Genomic DNA, 20,119 nt, shown 5'->3' with positions numbered 1-20,119 from the left:
ACAGTTCAAACTGGAAACGACGGAAGAAAGCGGTCCAACGCGCCACATTGGCTCCCGAAAGGGAGGGTGCGTTTCCTACGCCACGTCTGACATTGTGTCTTAAATATTCTAAAACTGACATAATTACATCCTACCAAAAAAGAAACAGATTTCGCAGCGAGGTTCTTGAGATAGAGATGGAAGTCACTGGAGCGAATGCCTCGCACGTCAGATTGGCCGAGCGGTCTAAGGCGCCAGATTTAAGCTCTGGTTCCCGTAAGGGAGCTTGGGTTCGAACCCCACATCTGACAAAGCATTTTTAACATTCTGAAACTAACGTACTCCCTTCATCTTATAGAACAAGTAAATTACGCAGAAACACGCCATGCAGATTTTACTAGAGACGACAGTGACAGCGGTGCAGGCGTCGCACGTCCGATAGCCCGAGCGGTCGGAAAGAAATAGCGGAACATACTTTTCCTGTGTCGAGGTTTAGCTCTTCTCACGGACGTTTCCGTTGTCGTTGTGTTGTGGCTCTGGGTTCCAAGCGACAGCGAGAAAACCTCAACAGCAACACATACGTGTTTAAATGAATCGTAGGGCCTTAATAAAGATAGATGAAACGGTGGTTCAGGTACTGGAGTTCTGAAGCGGCCGTATTGCGTGGGCAGTAAGCTCACTAAGTTAGTGTGTCATGCTAATAACGGGAAGGCTGTGGGTTACGTCCCACCAAGGGCTATTCCATATTGCTTCCCTAAAAGGCAGCGCGAGAGACTGCCAGGCAAATCTCAAGTGATCTGTACAAGGACTAAGATGTCCACACGTCTGGAAACGTTCTCGCCGACTTCTGTGCCACGCTGACGACACGGGTTCTCGTCCGATCACCGAAGTTAAGCAGCATTTTTGCGTGCTTAGTACACGGCTCGGTGACTAACTAGGATGTCTGCGTGCTGTTGGATTCTTTAATTTTGCCTTTTCCCTTAGTTTTCGGTGTTGCTGCGCGGTAATGATACGGTCCAGCACGCTGACCCGTCTCTTGCCTCTCGGTACCCAAATTCGCGAAGCTGCGGCCACAGTCAAATGAAAGGGTCCGTTGTGTGTTTGTCGAGTTGGTCTCTCCCAGTCGATTCTAGCGCCTGTCCTCTACATATACGCCCATTTGCAAGCGTCAGCTTTCGCGTCAGCCGAGCAAAGTCGAGACAAGTCGACACATGGGGACACACGATGCTGTGAATCGCAATCCGCACTAGCCTACGCGGAGCGCGACGAGGGGCGAAGGAAAACCATTCGTAACACGACAGTTCGGAAACTCGACGATCGCGAGCGTTGAAAACACTCTCCTGAGTAAAGGAGACAACTTCCGTGCGGTGTCCGGGTTTCGAACCCGGACCAGCTACTTGGGAAGCATCCATGCTGACCGACACACCACCACCGCCCTCTGCTACGCGCTGCTTGCGCCGTGATGTGTCGCCTTCCCTCCTGGCGCCAGAGGCCGAAGGCAATCTCGCTGTAGGCGCTCAACGCCGAGTGGAAGGCGAGCACATCTGAACCCGTTTTGCTGGTGCTGCTAGGGCGATATACTGTAACTGAGCGCAGAACGAACTTTCACTGAAGAATCTGCCCTTTAATGCACATCAGGGCGAATATGAAATTTCTAGTATGAAGTACCCACTGACGATCCAAAGGCGTTTCAGTATGTATGCGTCGGTCCCACCGGGGCAGTGCCTAAGTATTGTAAAGTGAAGGTCGACAGTTTGAGCCTCACAGGAAGTATTTCATTGGCTTCCCACGAGTGCGTAATGTACAGCGTGGCTGTTGCTAGGAAACGGCCTTATTTGCCGTTCGTTAATATCTAGTTTTCTTTGCATCAATGTGAAAATGTTACTATTACTAAATACAGTTTTGCTAGTTACAGTTCAAACTGGAAACGACGGAAGAAAGCGGTCCAACGCGCCACATTGGCTCCCGAAAGGGAGGGTGCGTTTCCTACGCCACGTCTGACATTGTGTCTTAAATATTCTAAAACTGACATAATTACATCCTACCAAAAAAGAAACAGATTTCGCAGCGAGGTTCTTGAGATAGAGATGGAAGTCACTGGAGCGAATGCCTCGCACGTCAGATTGGCCGAGCGGTCTAAGGCGCCAGATTTAAGCTCTGGTTCCCGTAAGGGAGCTTGGGTTCGAACCCCACATCTGACAAAGCATTTTGAACATTCTGAAACTAACGTACTCCCTTCATCTTATAGAACAAGTAAATTACGCAGAAACACGCCATGCAGATTTTACTAGAGACGACAGTGACAGCGGTGCAGGCGTCGCACGTCCGATAGCCCGAGCGGTCGGAAAGAAATAGCGGAACATACTTTTCCTGTGTCGAGGTTTAGCTCTTCTCACGGACGTTTCCGTTGTCGTTGTGTTGTGGCTCTGGGTTCCAAGCGACAGCGAGAAAACCTCAACAGCAACACATACGTGTTTAAATGAATCGTAGGGCCTTAATAAAGATAGATGAAACGGTGGTTCAGGTACTGGAGTTCTGAAGCGGCCGTATTGCGTGGGCAGTAAGCTCACTAAGTTAGTGTGTCATGCTAATAACGGGAAGGCTGTGGGTTACGTCCCACCAAGGGCTATTCCATATTGCTTCCCTAAAAGGCAGCGCGAGAGACTGCCAGGCAAATCTCAAGTGATCTGTACAAGGACTAAGATGTCCACACGTCTGGAAACGTTCTCGCCGACTTCTGTGCCACGCTGACGACACGGGTTCTCGTCCGATCACCGAAGTTAAGCAGCATTTTTGCGTGCTTAGTACACGGCTCGGTGACTAACTAGGATGTCTGCGTGCTGTTGGATTCTTTAATTTTGCCTTTTCCCTTAGTTTTCGGTGTTGCTGCGCGGTAATGATACGGTCCAGCACGCTGACCCGTCTCTTGCCTCTCGGTACCCAAATTCGCGAAGCTGCGGCCACAGTCAAATGAAAGGGTCCGTTGTGTGTTTGTCGAGTTGGTCTCTCCCAGTCGATTCTAGCGCCTGTCCTCTACATATACGCCCATTTGCAAGCGTCAGCTTTCGCGTCAGCCGAGCAAAGTCGAGACAAGTCGACACATGGGGACACACGATGCTGTGAATCGCAATCCGCACTAGCCTACGCGGAGCGCGACGAGGGGCGAAGGAAAACCATTCGTAACACGACAGTTCGGAAACTCGACGATCGCGAGCGTTGAAAACACTCTCCTGAGTAAAGGAGACAACTTCCGTGCGGTGTCCGGGTTTCGAACCCGGACCAGCTACTTGGGAAGCATCCATGCTGACCGACACACCACCACCGCCCTCTGCTACGCGCTGCTTGCGCCGTGATGTGTCGCCTTCCCTCCTGGCGCCAGAGGCCGAAGGCAATCTCGCTGTAGGCGCTCAACGCCGAGTGGAAGGCGAGCACATCTGAACCCGTTTTGCTGGTGCTGCTAGGGCGATATACTGTAACTGAGCGCAGAACGAACTTTCACTGAAGAATCTGCCCTTTAATGCACATCAGGGCGAATATGAAATTTCTAGTATGAAGTACCCACTGACGATCCAAAGGCGTTTCAGTATGTATGCGTCGGTCCCACCGGGGCAGTGCCTAAGTATTGTAAAGTGAAGGTCGACAGTTTGAGCCTCACAGGAAGTATTTCATTGGCTTCCCACGAGTGCGTAATGTACAGCGTGGCTGTTGCTAGGAAACGGCCTTATTTGCCGTTCGTTAATATCTAGTTTTCTTTGCATCAATGTGAAAATGTTACTATTACTAAATACAGTTTTGCTAGTTACAGTTCAAACTGGAAACGACGGAAGAAAGCGGTCCAACGCGCCACATTGGCTCCCGAAAGGGAGGGTGCGTTTCCTACGCCACGTCTGACATTGTGTCTTAAATATTCTAAAACTGACATAATTACATCCTACCAAAAAAGAAACAGATTTCGCAGCGAGGTTCTTGAGATAGAGATGGAAGTCACTGGAGCGAATGCCTCGCACGTCAGATTGGCCGAGCGGTCTAAGGCGCCAGATTTAAGCTCTGGTTCCCGTAAGGGAGCTTGGGTTCGAACCCCACATCTGACAAAGCATTTTGAACATTCTGAAACTAACGTACTCCCTTCATCTTATAGAACAAGTAAATTACGCAGAAACACGCCATGCAGATTTTACTAGAGACGACAGTGACAGCGGTGCAGGCGTCGCACGTCCGATAGCCCGAGCGGTCGGAAAGAAATAGCGGAACATACTTTTCCTGTGTCGAGGTTTAGCTCTTCTCACGGACGTTTCCGTTGTCGTTGTGTTGTGGCTCTGGGTTCCAAGCGACAGCGAGAAAACCTCAACAGCAACACATACGTGTTTAAATGAATCGTAGGGCCTTAATAAAGATAGATGAAACGGTGGTTCAGGTACTGGAGTTCTGAAGCGGCCGTATTGCGTGGGCAGTAAGCTCACTAAGTTAGTGTGTCATGCTAATAACGGGAAGGCTGTGGGTTACGTCCCACCAAGGGCTATTCCATATTGCTTCCCTAAAAGGCAGCGCGAGAGACTGCCAGGCAAATCTCAAGTGATCTGTACAAGGACTAAGATGTCCACACGTCTGGAAACGTTCTCGCCGACTTCTGTGCCACGCTGACGACACGGGTTCTCGTCCGATCACCGAAGTTAAGCAGCATTTTTGCGTGCTTAGTACACGGCTCGGTGACTAACTAGGATGTCTGCGTGCTGTTGGATTCTTTAATTTTGCCTTTTCCCTTAGTTTTCGGTGTTGCTGCGCGGTAATGATACGGTCCAGCACGCTGACCCGTCTCTTGCCTCTCGGTACCCAAATTCGCGAAGCTGCGGCCACAGTCAAATGAAAGGGTCCGTTGTGTGTTTGTCGAGTTGGTCTCTCCCAGTCGATTCTAGCGCCTGTCCTCTACATATACGCCCATTTGCAAGCGTCAGCTTTCGCGTCAGCCGAGCAAAGTCGAGACAAGTCGACACATGGGGACACACGATGCTGTGAATCGCAATCCGCACTAGCCTACGCGGAGCGCGACGAGGGGCGAAGGAAAACCATTCGTAACACGACAGTTCGGAAACTCGACGATCGCGAGCGTTGAAAACACTCTCCTGAGTAAAGGAGACAACTTCCGTGCGGTGTCCGGGTTTCGAACCCGGACCAGCTACTTGGGAAGCATCCATGCTGACCGACACACCACCACCGCCCTCTGCTACGCGCTGCTTGCGCCGTGATGTGTCGCCTTCCCTCCTGGCGCCAGAGGCCGAAGGCAATCTCGCTGTAGGCGCTCAACGCCGAGTGGAAGGCGAGCACATCTGAACCCGTTTTGCTGGTGCTGCTAGGGCGATATACTGTAACTGAGCGCAGAACGAACTTTCACTGAAGAATCTGCCCTTTAATGCACATCAGGGCGAATATGAAATTTCTAGTATGAAGTACCCACTGACGATCCAAAGGCGTTTCAGTATGTATGCGTCGGTCCCACCGGGGCAGTGCCTAAGTATTGTAAAGTGAAGGTCGACAGTTTGAGCCTCACAGGAAGTATTTCATTGGCTTCCCACGAGTGCGTAATGTACAGCGTGGCTGTTGCTAGGAAACGGCCTTATTTGCCGTTCGTTAATATCTAGTTTTCTTTGCATCAATGTGAAAATGTTACTATTACTAAATACAGTTTTGCTAGTTACAGTTCAAACTGGAAACGACGGAAGAAAGCGGTCCAACGCGCCACATTGGCTCCCGAAAGGGAGGGTGCGTTTCCTACGCCACGTCTGACATTGTGTCTTAAATATTCTAAAACTGACATAATTACATCCTACCAAAAAAGAAACAGATTTCGCAGCGAGGTTCTTGAGATAGAGATGGAAGTCACTGGAGCGAATGCCTCGCACGTCAGATTGGCCGAGCGGTCTAAGGCGCCAGATTTAAGCTCTGGTTCCCGTAAGGGAGCTTGGGTTCGAACCCCACATCTGACAAAGCATTTTTAACATTCTGAAACTAACGTACTCCCTTCATCTTATAGAACAAGTAAATTACGCAGAAACACGCCATGCAGATTTTACTAGAGACGACAGTGACAGCGGTGCAGGCGTCGCACGTCCGATAGCCCGAGCGGTCGGAAAGAAATAGCGGAACATACTTTTCCTGTGTCGAGGTTTAGCTCTTCTCACGGACGTTTCCGTTGTCGTTGTGTTGTGGCTCTGGGTTCCAAGCGACAGCGAGAAAACCTCAACAGCAACACATACGTGTTTAAATGAATCGTAGGGCCTTAATAAAGATAGATGAAACGGTGGTTCAGGTACTGGAGTTCTGAAGCGGCCGTATTGCGTGGGCAGTAAGCTCACTAAGTTAGTGTGTCATGCTAATAACGGGAAGGCTGTGGGTTACGTCCCACCAAGGGCTATTCCATATTGCTTCCCTAAAAGGCAGCGCGAGAGACTGCCAGGCAAATCTCAAGTGATCTGTACAAGGACTAAGATGTCCACACGTCTGGAAACGTTCTCGCCGACTTCTGTGCCACGCTGACGACACGGGTTCTCGTCCGATCACCGAAGTTAAGCAGCATTTTTGCGTGCTTAGTACACGGCTCGGTGACTAACTAGGATGTCTGCGTGCTGTTGGATTCTTTAATTTTGCCTTTTCCCTTAGTTTTCGGTGTTGCTGCGCGGTAATGATACGGTCCAGCACGCTGACCCGTCTCTTGCCTCTCGGTACCCAAATTCGCGAAGCTGCGGCCACAGTCAAATGAAAGGGTCCGTTGTGTGTTTGTCGAGTTGGTCTCTCCCAGTCGATTCTAGCGCCTGTCCTCTACATATACGCCCATTTGCAAGCGTCAGCTTTCGCGTCAGCCGAGCAAAGTCGAGACAAGTCGACACATGGGGACACACGATGCTGTGAATCGCAATCCGCACTAGCCTACGCGGAGCGCGACGAGGGGCGAAGGAAAACCATTCGTAACACGACAGTTCGGAAACTCGACGATCGCGAGCGTTGAAAACACTCTCCTGAGTAAAGGAGACAACTTCCGTGCGGTGTCCGGGTTTCGAACCCGGACCAGCTACTTGGGAAGCATCCATGCTGACCGACACACCACCACCGCCCTCTGCTACGCGCTGCTTGCGCCGTGATGTGTCGCCTTCCCTCCTGGCGCCAGAGGCCGAAGGCAATCTCGCTGTAGGCGCTCAACGCCGAGTGGAAGGCGAGCACATCTGAACCCGTTTTGCTGGTGCTGCTAGGGCGATATACTGTAACTGAGCGCAGAACGAACTTTCACTGAAGAATCTGCCCTTTAATGCACATCAGGGCGAATATGAAATTTCTAGTATGAAGTACCCACTGACGATCCAAAGGCGTTTCAGTATGTATGCGTCGGTCCCACCGGGGCAGTGCCTAAGTATTGTAAAGTGAAGGTCGACAGTTTGAGCCTCACAGGAAGTATTTCATTGGCTTCCCACGAGTGCGTAATGTACAGCGTGGCTGTTGCTAGGAAACGGCCTTATTTGCCGTTCGTTAATATCTAGTTTTCTTTGCATCAATGTGAAAATGTTACTATTACTAAATACAGTTTTGCTAGTTACAGTTCAAACTGGAAACGACGGAAGAAAGCGGTCCAACGCGCCACATTGGCTCCCGAAAGGGAGGGTGCGTTTCCTACGCCACGTCTGACATTGTGTCTTAAATATTCTAAAACTGACATAATTACATCCTACCAAAAAAGAAACAGATTTCGCAGCGAGGTTCTTGAGATAGAGATGGAAGTCACTGGAGCGAATGCCTCGCACGTCAGATTGGCCGAGCGGTCTAAGGCGCCAGATTTAAGCTCTGGTTCCCGTAAGGGAGCTTGGGTTCGAACCCCACATCTGACAAAGCATTTTTAACATTCTGAAACTAACGTACTCCCTTCATCTTATAGAACAAGTAAATTACGCAGAAACACGCCATGCAGATTTTACTAGAGACGACAGTGACAGCGGTGCAGGCGTCGCACGTCCGATAGCCCGAGCGGTCGGAAAGAAATAGCGGAACATACTTTTCCTGTGTCGAGGTTTAGCTCTTCTCACGGACGTTTCCGTTGTCGTTGTGTTGTGGCTCTGGGTTCCAAGCGACAGCGAGAAAACCTCAACAGCAACACATACGTGTTTAAATGAATCGTAGGGCCTTAATAAAGATAGATGAAACGGTGGTTCAGGTACTGGAGTTCTGAAGCGGCCGTATTGCGTGGGCAGTAAGCTCACTAAGTTAGTGTGTCATGCTAATAACGGGAAGGCTGTGGGTTACGTCCCACCAAGGGCTATTCCATATTGCTTCCCTAAAAGGCAGCGCGAGAGACTGCCAGGCAAATCTCAAGTGATCTGTACAAGGACTAAGATGTCCACACGTCTGGAAACGTTCTCGCCGACTTCTGTGCCACGCTGACGACACGGGTTCTCGTCCGATCACCGAAGTTAAGCAGCATTTTTGCGTGCTTAGTACACGGCTCGGTGACTAACTAGGATGTCTGCGTGCTGTTGGATTCTTTAATTTTGCCTTTTCCCTTAGTTTTCGGTGTTGCTGCGCGGTAATGATACGGTCCAGCACGCTGACCCGTCTCTTGCCTCTCGGTACCCAAATTCGCGAAGCTGCGGCCACAGTCAAATGAAAGGGTCCGTTGTGTGTTTGTCGAGTTGGTCTCTCCCAGTCGATTCTAGCGCCTGTCCTCTACATATACGCCCATTTGCAAGCGTCAGCTTTCGCGTCAGCCGAGCAAAGTCGAGACAAGTCGACACATGGGGACACACGATGCTGTGAATCGCAATCCGCACTAGCCTACGCGGAGCGCGACGAGGGGCGAAGGAAAACCATTCGTAACACGACAGTTCGGAAACTCGACGATCGCGAGCGTTGAAAACACTCTCCTGAGTAAAGGAGACAACTTCCGTGCGGTGTCCGGGTTTCGAACCCGGACCAGCTACTTGGGAAGCATCCATGCTGACCGACACACCACCACCGCCCTCTGCTACGCGCTGCTTGCGCCGTGATGTGTCGCCTTCCCTCCTGGCGCCAGAGGCCGAAGGCAATCTCGCTGTAGGCGCTCAACGCCGAGTGGAAGGCGAGCACATCTGAACCCGTTTTGCTGGTGCTGCTAGGGCGATATACTGTAACTGAGCGCAGAACGAACTTTCACTGAAGAATCTGCCCTTTAATGCACATCAGGGCGAATATGAAATTTCTAGTATGAAGTACCCACTGACGATCCAAAGGCGTTTCAGTATGTATGCGTCGGTCCCACCGGGGCAGTGCCTAAGTATTGTAAAGTGAAGGTCGACAGTTTGAGCCTCACAGGAAGTATTTCATTGGCTTCCCACGAGTGCGTAATGTACAGCGTGGCTGTTGCTAGGAAACGGCCTTATTTGCCGTTCGTTAATATCTAGTTTTCTTTGCATCAATGTGAAAATGTTACTATTACTAAATACAGTTTTGCTAGTTACAGTTCAAACTGGAAACGACGGAAGAAAGCGGTCCAACGCGCCACATTGGCTCCCGAAAGGGAGGGTGCGTTTCCTACGCCACGTCTGACATTGTGTCTTAAATATTCTAAAACTGACATAATTACATCCTACCAAAAAAGAAACAGATTTCGCAGCGAGGTTCTTGAGATAGAGATGGAAGTCACTGGAGCGAATGCCTCGCACGTCAGATTGGCCGAGCGGTCTAAGGCGCCAGATTTAAGCTCTGGTTCCCGTAAGGGAGCTTGGGTTCGAACCCCACATCTGACAAAGCATTTTTAACATTCTGAAACTAACGTACTCCCTTCATCTTATAGAACAAGTAAATTACGCAGAAACACGCCATGCAGATTTTACTAGAGACGACAGTGACAGCGGTGCAGGCGTCGCACGTCCGATAGCCCGAGCGGTCGGAAAGAAATAGCGGAACATACTTTTCCTGTGTCGAGGTTTAGCTCTTCTCACGGACGTTTCCGTTGTCGTTGTGTTGTGGCTCTGGGTTCCAAGCGACAGCGAGAAAACCTCAACAGCAACACATACGTGTTTAAATGAATCGTAGGGCCTTAATAAAGATAGATGAAACGGTGGTTCAGGTACTGGAGTTCTGAAGCGGCCGTATTGCGTGGGCAGTAAGCTCACTAAGTTAGTGTGTCATGCTAATAACGGGAAGGCTGTGGGTTACGTCCCACCAAGGGCTATTCCATATTGCTTCCCTAAAAGGCAGCGCGAGAGACTGCCAGGCAAATCTCAAGTGATCTGTACAAGGACTAAGATGTCCACACGTCTGGAAACGTTCTCGCCGACTTCTGTGCCACGCTGACGACACGGGTTCTCGTCCGATCACCGAAGTTAAGCAGCATTTTTGCGTGCTTAGTACACGGCTCGGTGACTAACTAGGATGTCTGCGTGCTGTTGGATTCTTTAATTTTGCCTTTTCCCTTAGTTTTCGGTGTTGCTGCGCGGTAATGATACGGTCCAGCACGCTGACCCGTCTCTTGCCTCTCGGTACCCAAATTCGCGAAGCTGCGGCCACAGTCAAATGAAAGGGTCCGTTGTGTGTTTGTCGAGTTGGTCTCTCCCAGTCGATTCTAGCGCCTGTCCTCTACATATACGCCCATTTGCAAGCGTCAGCTTTCGCGTCAGCCGAGCAAAGTCGAGACAAGTCGACACATGGGGACACACGATGCTGTGAATCGCAATCCGCACTAGCCTACGCGGAGCGCGACGAGGGGCGAAGGAAAACCATTCGTAACACGACAGTTCGGAAACTCGACGATCGCGAGCGTTGAAAACACTCTCCTGAGTAAAGGAGACAACTTCCGTGCGGTGTCCGGGTTTCGAACCCGGACCAGCTACTTGGGAAGCATCCATGCTGACCGACACACCACCACCGCCCTCTGCTACGCGCTGCTTGCGCCGTGATGTGTCGCCTTCCCTCCTGGCGCCAGAGGCCGAAGGCAATCTCGCTGTAGGCGCTCAACGCCGAGTGGAAGGCGAGCACATCTGAACCCGTTTTGCTGGTGCTGCTAGGGCGATATACTGTAACTGAGCGCAGAACGAACTTTCACTGAAGAATCTGCCCTTTAATGCACATCAGGGCGAATATGAAATTTCTAGTATGAAGTACCCACTGACGATCCAAAGGCGTTTCAGTATGTATGCGTCGGTCCCACCGGGGCAGTGCCTAAGTATTGTAAAGTGAAGGTCGACAGTTTGAGCCTCACAGGAAGTATTTCATTGGCTTCCCACGAGTGCGTAATGTACAGCGTGGCTGTTGCTAGGAAACGGCCTTATTTGCCGTTCGTTAATATCTAGTTTTCTTTGCATCAATGTGAAAATGTTACTATTACTAAATACAGTTTTGCTAGTTACAGTTCAAACTGGAAACGACGGAAGAAAGCGGTCCAACGCGCCACATTGGCTCCCGAAAGGGAGGGTGCGTTTCCTACGCCACGTCTGACATTGTGTCTTAAATATTCTAAAACTGACATAATTACATCCTACCAAAAAAGAAACAGATTTCGCAGCGAGATTCTTGAGATAGAGATGGAAGTCACTGGAGCGAATGCCTCGCACGTCAGATTGGCCGAGCGGTCTAAGGTGCCAGATTTAAGCTCTGGTTCCCGTAAGGGAGCTTGGGTTCGAACCCCACATCTGACAAAGCATTTTTAACATTCTGAAACTAACGTACTCCCTTCATCTTATAGAACAAGTAAATTACGCAGAAACACGCCATGCAGATTTTACTAGAGACGACAGTGACAGCGGTGCAGGCGTCGCACGTCCGATAGCCCGAGCGGTCGGAAAGAAATAGCGGAACATACTTTTCCTGTGTCGAGGTTTAGCTCTTCTCACGGACGTTTCCGTTGTCGTTGTGTTGTGGCTCTGGGTTCCAAGCGACAGCGAGAAAACCTCAACAGCAACACATACGTGTTTAAATGAATCGTAGGGCCTTAATAAAGATAGATGAAACGGTGGTTCAGGTACTGGAGTTCTGAAGCGGCCGTATTGCGTGGGCAGTAAGCTCACTAAGTTAGTGTGTCATGCTAATAACGGGAAGGCTGTGGGTTACGTCCCACCAAGGGCTATTCCATATTGCTTCCCTAAAAGGCAGCGCGAGAGACTGCCAGGCAAATCTCAAGTGATCTGTACAAGGACTAAGATGTCCACACGTCTGGAAACGTTCTCGCCGACTTCTGTGCCACGCTGACGACACGGGTTCTCGTCCGATCACCGAAGTTAAGCAGCATTTTTGCGTGCTTAGTACACGGCTCGGTGACTAACTAGGATGTCTGCGTGCTGTTGGATTCTTTAATTTTGCCTTTTCCCTTAGTTTTCGGTGTTGCTGCGCGGTAATGATACGGTCCAGCACGCTGACCCGTCTCTTGCCTCTCGGTACCCAAATTCGCGAAGCTGCGGCCACAGTCAAATGAAAGGGTCCGTTGTGTGTTTGTCGAGTTGGTCTCTCCCAGTCGATTCTAGCGCCTGTCCTCTACATATACGCCCATTTGCAAGCGTCAGCTTTCGCGTCAGCCGAGCAAAGTCGAGACAAGTCGACACATGGGGACACACGATGCTGTGAATCGCAATCCGCACTAGCCTACGCGGAGCGCGACGAGGGGCGAAGGAAAACCATTCGTAACACGACAGTTCGGAAACTCGACGATCGCGAGCGTTGAAAACACTCTCCTGAGTAAAGGAGACAACTTCCGTGCGGTGTCCGGGTTTCGAACCCGGACCAGCTACTTGGGAAGCATCCATGCTGACCGACACACCACCACCGCCCTCTGCTACGCGCTGCTTGCGCCGTGATGTGTCGCCTTCCCTCCTGGCGCCAGAGGCCGAAGGCAATCTCGCTGTAGGCGCTCAACGCCGAGTGGAAGGCGAGCACATCTGAACCCGTTTTGCTGGTGCTGCTAGGGCGATATACTGTAACTGAGCGCAGAACGAACTTTCACTGAAGAATCTGCCCTTTAATGCACATCAGGGCGAATATGAAATTTCTAGTATGAAGTACCCACTGACGATCCAAAGGCGTTTCAGTATGTATGCGTCGGTCCCACCGGGGCAGTGCCTAAGTATTGTAAAGTGAAGGTCGACAGTTTGAGCCTCACAGGAAGTATTTCATTGGCTTCCCACGAGTGCGTAATGTACAGCGTGGCTGTTGCTAGGAAACGGCCTTATTTGCCGTTCGTTAATATCTAGTTTTCTTTGCATCAATGTGAAAATGTTACTATTACTAAATACAGTTTTGCTAGTTACAGTTCAAACTGGAAACGACGGAAGAAAGCGGTCCAACGCGCCACATTGGCTCCCGAAAGGGAGGGTGCGTTTCCTACGCCACGTCTGACATTGTGTCTTAAATATTCTAAAACTGACATAATTACATCCTACCAAAAAAGAAACAGATTTCGCAGCGAGGTTCTTGAGATAGAGATGGAAGTCACTGGAGCGAATGCCTCGCACGTCAGATTGGCCGAGCGGTCTAAGGCGCCAGATTTAAGCTCTGGTTCCCGTAAGGGAGCTTGGGTTCGAACCCCACATCTGACAAAGCATTTTTAACATTCTGAAACTAACGTACTCCCTTCATCTTATAGAACAAGTAAATTACGCAGAAACACGCCATGCAGATTTTACTAGAGACGACAGTGACAGCGGTGCAGGCGTCGCACGTCCGATAGCCCGAGCGGTCGGAAAGAAATAGCGGAACATACTTTTCCTGTGTCGAGGTTTAGCTCTTCTCACGGACGTTTCCGTTGTCGTTGTGTTGTGGCTCTGGGTTCCAAGCGACAGCGAGAAAACCTCAACAGCAACACATACGTGTTTAAATGAATCGTAGGGCCTTAATAAAGATAGATGAAACGGTGGTTCAGGTACTGGAGTTCTGAAGCGGCCGTATTGCGTGGGCAGTAAGCTCACTAAGTTAGTGTGTCATGCTAATAACGGGAAGGCTGTGGGTTACGTCCCACCAAGGGCTATTCCATATTGCTTCCCTAAAAGGCAGCGCGAGAGACTGCCAGGCAAATCTCAAGTGATCTGTACAAGGACTAAGATGTCCACACGTCTGGAAACGTTCTCGCCGACTTCTGTGCCACGCTGACGACACGGGTTCTCGTCCGATCACCGAAGTTAAGCAGCATTTTTGCGTGCTTAGTACACGGCTCGGTGACTAACTAGGATGTCTGCGTGCTGTTGGATTCTTTAATTTTGCCTTTTCCCTTAGTTTTCGGTGTTGCTGCGCGGTAATGATACGGTCCAGCACGCTGACCCGTCTCTTGCCTCTCGGTACCCAAATTCGCGAAGCTGCGGCCACAGTCAAATGAAAGGGTCCGTTGTGTGTTTGTCGAGTTGGTCTCTCCCAGTCGATTCTAGCGCCTGTCCTCTACATATACGCCCATTTGCAAGCGTCAGCTTTCGCGTCAGCCGAGCAAAGTCGAGACAAGTCGACACATGGGGACACACGATGCTGTGAATCGCAATCCGCACTAGCCTACGCGGAGCGCGACGAGGGGCGAAGGAAAACCATTCGTAACACGACAGTTCGGAAACTCGACGATCGCGAGCGTTGAAAACACTCTCCTGAGTAAAGGAGACAACTTCCGTGCGGTGTCCGGGTTTCGAACCCGGACCAGCTACTTGGGAAGCATCCATGCTGACCGACACACCACCACCGCCCTCTGCTACGCGCTGCTTGCGCCGTGATGTGTCGCCTTCCCTCCTGGCGCCAGAGGCCGAAGGCAATCTCGCTGTAGGCGCTCAACGCCGAGTGGAAGGCGAGCACATCTGAACCCGTTTTGCTGGTGCTGCTAGGGCGATATACTGTAACTGAGCGCAGAACGAACTTTCACTGAAGAATCTGCCCTTTAATGCACATCAGGGCGAATATGAAATTTCTAGTATGAAGTACCCACTGACGATCCAAAGGCGTTTCAGTATGTATGCGTCGGTCCCACCGGGGCAGTGCCTAAGTATTGTAAAGTGAAGGTCGACAGTTTGAGCCTCACAGGAAGTATTTCATTGGCTTCCCACGAGTGCGTAATGTACAGCGTGGCTGTTGCTAGGAAACGGCCTTATTTGCCGTTCGTTAATATCTAGTTTTCTTTGCATCAATGTGAAAATGTTACTATTACTAAATACAGTTTTGCTAGTTACAGTTCAAACTGGAAACGACGGAAGAAAGCGGTCCAACGCGCCACATTGGCTCCCGAAAGGGAGGGTGCGTTTCCTACGCCACGTCTGACATTGTGTCTTAAATATTCTAAAACTGACATAATTACATCCTACCAAAAAAGAAACAGATTTCGCAGCGAGGTTCTTGAGATAGAGATGGAAGTCACTGGAGCGAATGCCTCGCACGTCAGATTGGCCGAGCGGTCTAAGGCGCCAGATTTAAGCTCTGGTTCCCGTAAGGGAGCTTGGGTTCGAACCCCACATCTGACAAAGCATTTTTAACATTCTGAAACTAACGTACTCCCTTCATCTTATAGAACAAGTAAATTACGCAGAAACACGCCATGCAGATTTTACTAGAGACGACAGTGACAGCGGTGCAGGCGTCGCACGTCCGATAGCCCGAGCGGTCGGAAAGAAATAGCGGAACATACTTTTCCTGTGTCGAGGTTTAGCTCTTCTCACGGACGTTTCCGTTGTCGTTGTGTTGTGGCTCTGGGTTCCAAGCGACAGCGAGAAAACCTCAACAGCAACACATACGTGTTTAAATGAATCGTAGGGCCTTAATAAAGATAGATGAAACGGTGGTTCAGGTACTGGAGTTCTGAAGCGGCCGTATTGCGTGGGCAGTAAGCTCACTAAGTTAGTGTGTCATGCTAATAACGGGAAGGCTGTGGGTTACGTCCCACCAAGGGCTATTCCATATTGCTTCCCTAAAAGGCAGCGCGAGAGACTGCCAGGCAAATCTCAAGTGATCTGTACAAGGACTAAGATGTCCACACGTCTGGAAACGTTCTCGCCGACTTCTGTGCCACGCTGACGACACGGGTTCTCGTCCGATCACCGAAGTTAAGCAGCATTTTTGCGTGCTTAGTACACGGCTCGGTGACTAACTAGGATGTCTGCGTGCTGTTGGATTCTTTAATTTTGCCTTTTCCCTTAGTTTTCGGTGTTGCTGCGCGGTAATGATACGGTCCAGCACGCTGACCCGTCTCTTGCCTCTCGGTACCCAAATTCGCGAAGCTGCGGCCACAGTCAAATGAAAGGGTCCGTTGTGTGTTTGTCGAGTTGGTCTCTCCCAGTCGATTCTAGCGCCTGTCCTCTACATATACGCCCATTTGCAAGCGTCAGCTTTCGCGTCAGCCGAGCAAAGTCGAGACAAGTCGACACATGGGGACACACGATGCTGTGAATCGCAATCCGCACTAGCCTACGCGGAGCGCGACGAGGGGCGAAGGAAAACCATTCGTAACACGACAGTTCGGAAACTCGACGATCGCGAGCGTTGAAAACACTCTCCTGAGTAAAGGAGACAACTTCCGTGCGGTGTCCGGGTTTCGAACCCGGACCAGCTACTTGGGAAGCATCCATGCTGACCGACACACCACCACCGCCCTCTGCTACGCGCTGCTTGCGCCGTGATGTGTCGCCTTCCCTCCTGGCGCCAGAGGCCGAAGGCAATCTCGCTGTAGGCGCTCAACGCCGAGTGGAAGGCGAGCACATCTGAACCCGTTTTGCTGGTGCTGCTAGGGCGATATACTGTAACTGAGCGCAGAACGAACTTTCACTGAAGAATCTGCCCTTTAATGCACATCAGGGCGAATATGAAATTTCTAGTATGAAGTACCCACTGACGATCCAAAGGCGTTTCAGTATGTATGCGTCGGTCCCACCGGGGCAGTGCCTAAGTATTGTAAAGTGAAGGTCGACAGTTTGAGCCTCACAGGAAGTATTTCATTGGCTTCCCACGAGTGCGTAATGTACAGCGTGGCTGTTGCTAGGAAACGGCCTTATTTGCCGTTCGTTAATATCTAGTTTTCTTTGCATCAATGTGAAAATGTTACTATTACTAAATACAGTTTTGCTAGTTACAGTTCAAACTGGAAACGACGGAAGAAAGCGGTCCAACGCGCCACATTGGCTCCCGAAAGGGAGGGTGCGTTTCCTACGCCACGTCTGACATTGTGTCTTAAATATTCTAAAACTGACATAATTACATCCTACCAAAAAAGAAACAGATTTCGCAGCGAGGTTCTTGAGATAGAGATGGAAGTCACTGGAGCGAATGCCTCGCACGTCAGATTGGCCGAGCGGTCTAAGGCGCCAGATTTAAGCTCTGGTTCCCGTAAGGGAGCTTGGGTTCGAACCCCACATCTGACAAAGCATTTTTAACATTCTGAAACTAACGTACTCCCTTGATCTTATAGAACAAGTAAATTACGCAGAAACACGCCATGCAGATTTTACTAGAGACGACAGTGACAGCGGTGCAGGCGTCGCACGTCCGATAGCCCGAGCGGTCGGAAAGAAATAGCGGAACATACTTTTCCTGTGTCGAGGTTTAGCTCTTCTCACGGACGTTTCCGTTGTCGTTGTGTTGTGGCTCTGGGTTCCAAGCGACAGCGAGAAAACCTCAACAGCAACACATACGTGTTTAAATGAATCGTAGGGCCTTAATAAAGATAGATGAAACGGTGGTTCAGGTACTGGAGTTCTGAAGCGGCCGTATTGCGTGGGCAGTAAGCTCACTAAGTTAGTGTGTCATGCTAATAACGGGAAGGCTGTGGGTTACGTCCCACCAAGGGCTATTCCATATTGCTTCCCTAAAAGGCAGCGCGAGAGACTGCCAGGCAAATCTCAAGTGATCTGTACAAGGACTAAGATGTCCACACGTCTGGAAACGTTCTCGCCGACTTCTGTGCCACGCTGACGACACGGGTTCTCGTCCGATCACCGAAGTTAAGCAGCATTTTTGCGTGCTTAGTACACGGCTCGGTGACTAACTAGGATGTCTGCGTGCTGTTGGATTCTTTAATTTTGCCTTTTCCCTTAGTTTTCGGTGTTGCTGCGCGGTAATGATACGGTCCAGCACGCTGACCCGTCTCTTGCCTCTCGGTACCCAAATTCGCGAAGCTGCGGCCACAGTCAAATGAAAGGGTCCGTTGTGTGTTTGTCGAGTTGGTCTCTCCCAGTCGATTCTAGCGCCTGTCCTCTACATATACGCCCATTTGCAAGCGTCAGCTTTCGCGTCAGCCGAGCAAAGTCGAGACAAGTCGACACATGGGGACACACGATGCTGTGAATCGCAATCCGCACTAGCCTACGCGGAGCGCGACGAGGGGCGAAGGAAAACCATTCGTAACACGACAGTTCGGAAACTCGACGATCGCGAGCGTTGAAAACACTCTCCTGAGTAAAGGAGACAACTTCCGTGCGGTGTCCGGGTTTCGAACCCGGACCAGCTACTTGGGAAGCATCCATGCTGACCGACACACCACCACCGCCCTCTGCTACGCGCTGCTTGCGCCGTGATGTGTCGCCTTCCCTCCTGGCGCCAGAGGCCGAAGGCAATCTCGCTGTAGGCGCTCAACGCCGAGTGGAAGGCGAGCACATCTGAACCCGTTTTGCTGGTGCTGCTAGGGCGATATACTGTAACTGAGCGCAGAACGAACTTTCACTGAAGAATCTGCCCTTTAATGCACATCAGGGCGAATATGAAATTTCTAGTATGAAGTACCCACTGACGATCCAAAGGCGTTTCAGTATGTATGCGTCGGTCCCACCGGGGCAGTGCCTAAGTATTGTAAAGTGAAGGTCGACAGTTTGAGCCTCACAGGAAGTATTTCATTGGCTTCCCACGAGTGCGTAATGTACAGCGTGGCTGTTGCTAGGAAACGGCCTTATTTGCCGTTCGTTAATATCTAGTTTTCTTTGCATCAATGTGAAAATGTTACTATTACTAAATACAGTTTTGCTAGTTACAGTTCAAACTGGAAACGACGGAAGAAAGCGGTCCAACGCGCCACATTGGCTCCCGAAAGGGAGGGTGCGTTTCCTACGCCACGTCTGACATTGTGTCTTAAATATTCTAAAACTGACATAATTACATCCTACCAAAAAAGAAACAGATTTCGCAGCGAGGTTCTTGAGATAGAGATGGAAGTCACTGGAGCGAATGCCTCGCACGTCAGATTGGCCGAGCGGTCTAAGGCGCCAGATTTAAGCTCTGGTTCCCGTAAGGGAGCTTGGGTTCGAACCCCACATCTGACAAAGCATTTTTAACATTCTGAAACTAACGTACTCCCTTCATCTTATAGAACAAGTAAATTACGCAGAAACACGCCATGCAGATTTTACTAGAGACGACAGTGACAGCGGTGCAGGCGTCGCACGTCCGATAGCCCGAGCGGTCGGAAAGAAATAGCGGAACATACTTTTCTGTGTCGAGGTTTAGCTCTTCTCACGGACGTTTCCGTTGTCGTTGTGTTGTGGCTCTGGGTTCCAAGCGACAGCGAGAAAACCTCAACAGCAACACATACGTGTTTAAATGAATCGTAGGGCCTTAATAAAGATAGATGAAACGGTGGTTCAGGTACTGGAGTTCTGAAGCGGCCGTATTGCGTGGGCAGTAAGCTCACTAAGTTAGTGTGTCATGCTAATAACGGGAAGGCTGTGGGTTACGTCCCACCAAGGGCTATTCCATATTGCTTCCCTAAAAGGCAGCGCGAGAGACTGCCAGGCAAATCTCAAGTGATCTGTACAAGGACTAAGATGTCCACACGTCTGGAAACGTTCTCGCCGACTTCTGTGCCACGCTGACGACACGGGTTCTCGTCCGATCACCGAAGTTAAGCAGCATTTTTGCGTGCTTAGTACACGGCTCGGTGACTAACTAGGATGTCTGCGTGCTGTTGGATTCTTTAATTTTGCCTTTTCCCTTAGTTTTCGGTGTTGCTGCGCGGTAATGATACGGTCCAGCACGCTGACCCGTCTCTTGCCTCTCGGTACCCAAATTCGCGAAGCTGCGGCCACAGTCAAATGAAAGGGTCCGTTGTGTGTTTGTCGAGTTGGTCTCTCCCAGTCGATTCTAGCGCCTGTCCTCTACATATACGCCCATTTGCAAGCGTCAGCTTTCGCGTCAGCCGAGCAAAGTCGAGACAAGTCGACACATGGGGACACACGATGCTGTGAATCGCAAT

General features: G+C 50.4%; 11 non-coding genes across 11 annotated transcripts; all 11 read left to right on the top strand.

The window, feature by feature from the left end:
- Positions 1-206: 206 nt before the first annotated feature.
- Trnal-uaa (transfer RNA leucine (anticodon UAA)) lies at positions 207-290 on the top strand. Its single transcript has one exon. It is a non-coding gene; the product is annotated as a tRNA-Leu (tRNA).
- Positions 291-2,096: 1,806 nt separating this feature from the next.
- Positions 2,097-2,180, top strand: Trnal-uaa (transfer RNA leucine (anticodon UAA)). Its single transcript has one exon. It is a non-coding gene; the product is annotated as a tRNA-Leu (tRNA).
- A 1,806-nt stretch (positions 2,181-3,986) lies between these two features.
- Trnal-uaa (transfer RNA leucine (anticodon UAA)) lies at positions 3,987-4,070 on the top strand. The gene has a single exon. It is a non-coding gene; the product is annotated as a tRNA-Leu (tRNA).
- A 1,806-nt stretch (positions 4,071-5,876) lies between these two features.
- On the top strand, positions 5,877-5,960 carry Trnal-uaa (transfer RNA leucine (anticodon UAA)). The gene has a single exon. It is a non-coding gene; the product is annotated as a tRNA-Leu (tRNA).
- A 1,806-nt stretch (positions 5,961-7,766) lies between these two features.
- Positions 7,767-7,850, top strand: Trnal-uaa (transfer RNA leucine (anticodon UAA)). Its single transcript has one exon. It is a non-coding gene; the product is annotated as a tRNA-Leu (tRNA).
- A 1,806-nt stretch (positions 7,851-9,656) lies between these two features.
- Trnal-uaa (transfer RNA leucine (anticodon UAA)) lies at positions 9,657-9,740 on the top strand. Its single transcript has one exon. It is a non-coding gene; the product is annotated as a tRNA-Leu (tRNA).
- A 1,806-nt stretch (positions 9,741-11,546) lies between these two features.
- Trnal-uaa (transfer RNA leucine (anticodon UAA)) lies at positions 11,547-11,630 on the top strand. Its single transcript has one exon. It is a non-coding gene; the product is annotated as a tRNA-Leu (tRNA).
- A 1,806-nt stretch (positions 11,631-13,436) lies between these two features.
- Trnal-uaa (transfer RNA leucine (anticodon UAA)) lies at positions 13,437-13,520 on the top strand. Its single transcript has one exon. It is a non-coding gene; the product is annotated as a tRNA-Leu (tRNA).
- Positions 13,521-15,326: 1,806 nt separating this feature from the next.
- Trnal-uaa (transfer RNA leucine (anticodon UAA)) lies at positions 15,327-15,410 on the top strand. Its single transcript has one exon. It is a non-coding gene; the product is annotated as a tRNA-Leu (tRNA).
- A 1,806-nt stretch (positions 15,411-17,216) lies between these two features.
- Positions 17,217-17,300, top strand: Trnal-uaa (transfer RNA leucine (anticodon UAA)). The gene has a single exon. It is a non-coding gene; the product is annotated as a tRNA-Leu (tRNA).
- Positions 17,301-19,106: 1,806 nt separating this feature from the next.
- On the top strand, positions 19,107-19,190 carry Trnal-uaa (transfer RNA leucine (anticodon UAA)). The gene has a single exon. It is a non-coding gene; the product is annotated as a tRNA-Leu (tRNA).
- Positions 19,191-20,119: the final 929 nt, after the last annotated feature.

This window comes from Schistocerca cancellata, unplaced genomic scaffold (genome assembly GCF_023864275.1).
Source record: "Schistocerca cancellata isolate TAMUIC-IGC-003103 unplaced genomic scaffold, iqSchCanc2.1 HiC_scaffold_21, whole genome shotgun sequence".
NCBI classification, from domain to species: Eukaryota; Metazoa; Arthropoda; class Insecta; order Orthoptera; family Acrididae; genus Schistocerca; species Schistocerca cancellata.
The sequence above is the reverse complement of the archived record's forward strand: the minus strand, read 5'-3'. Positions and strand labels throughout refer to the sequence as shown.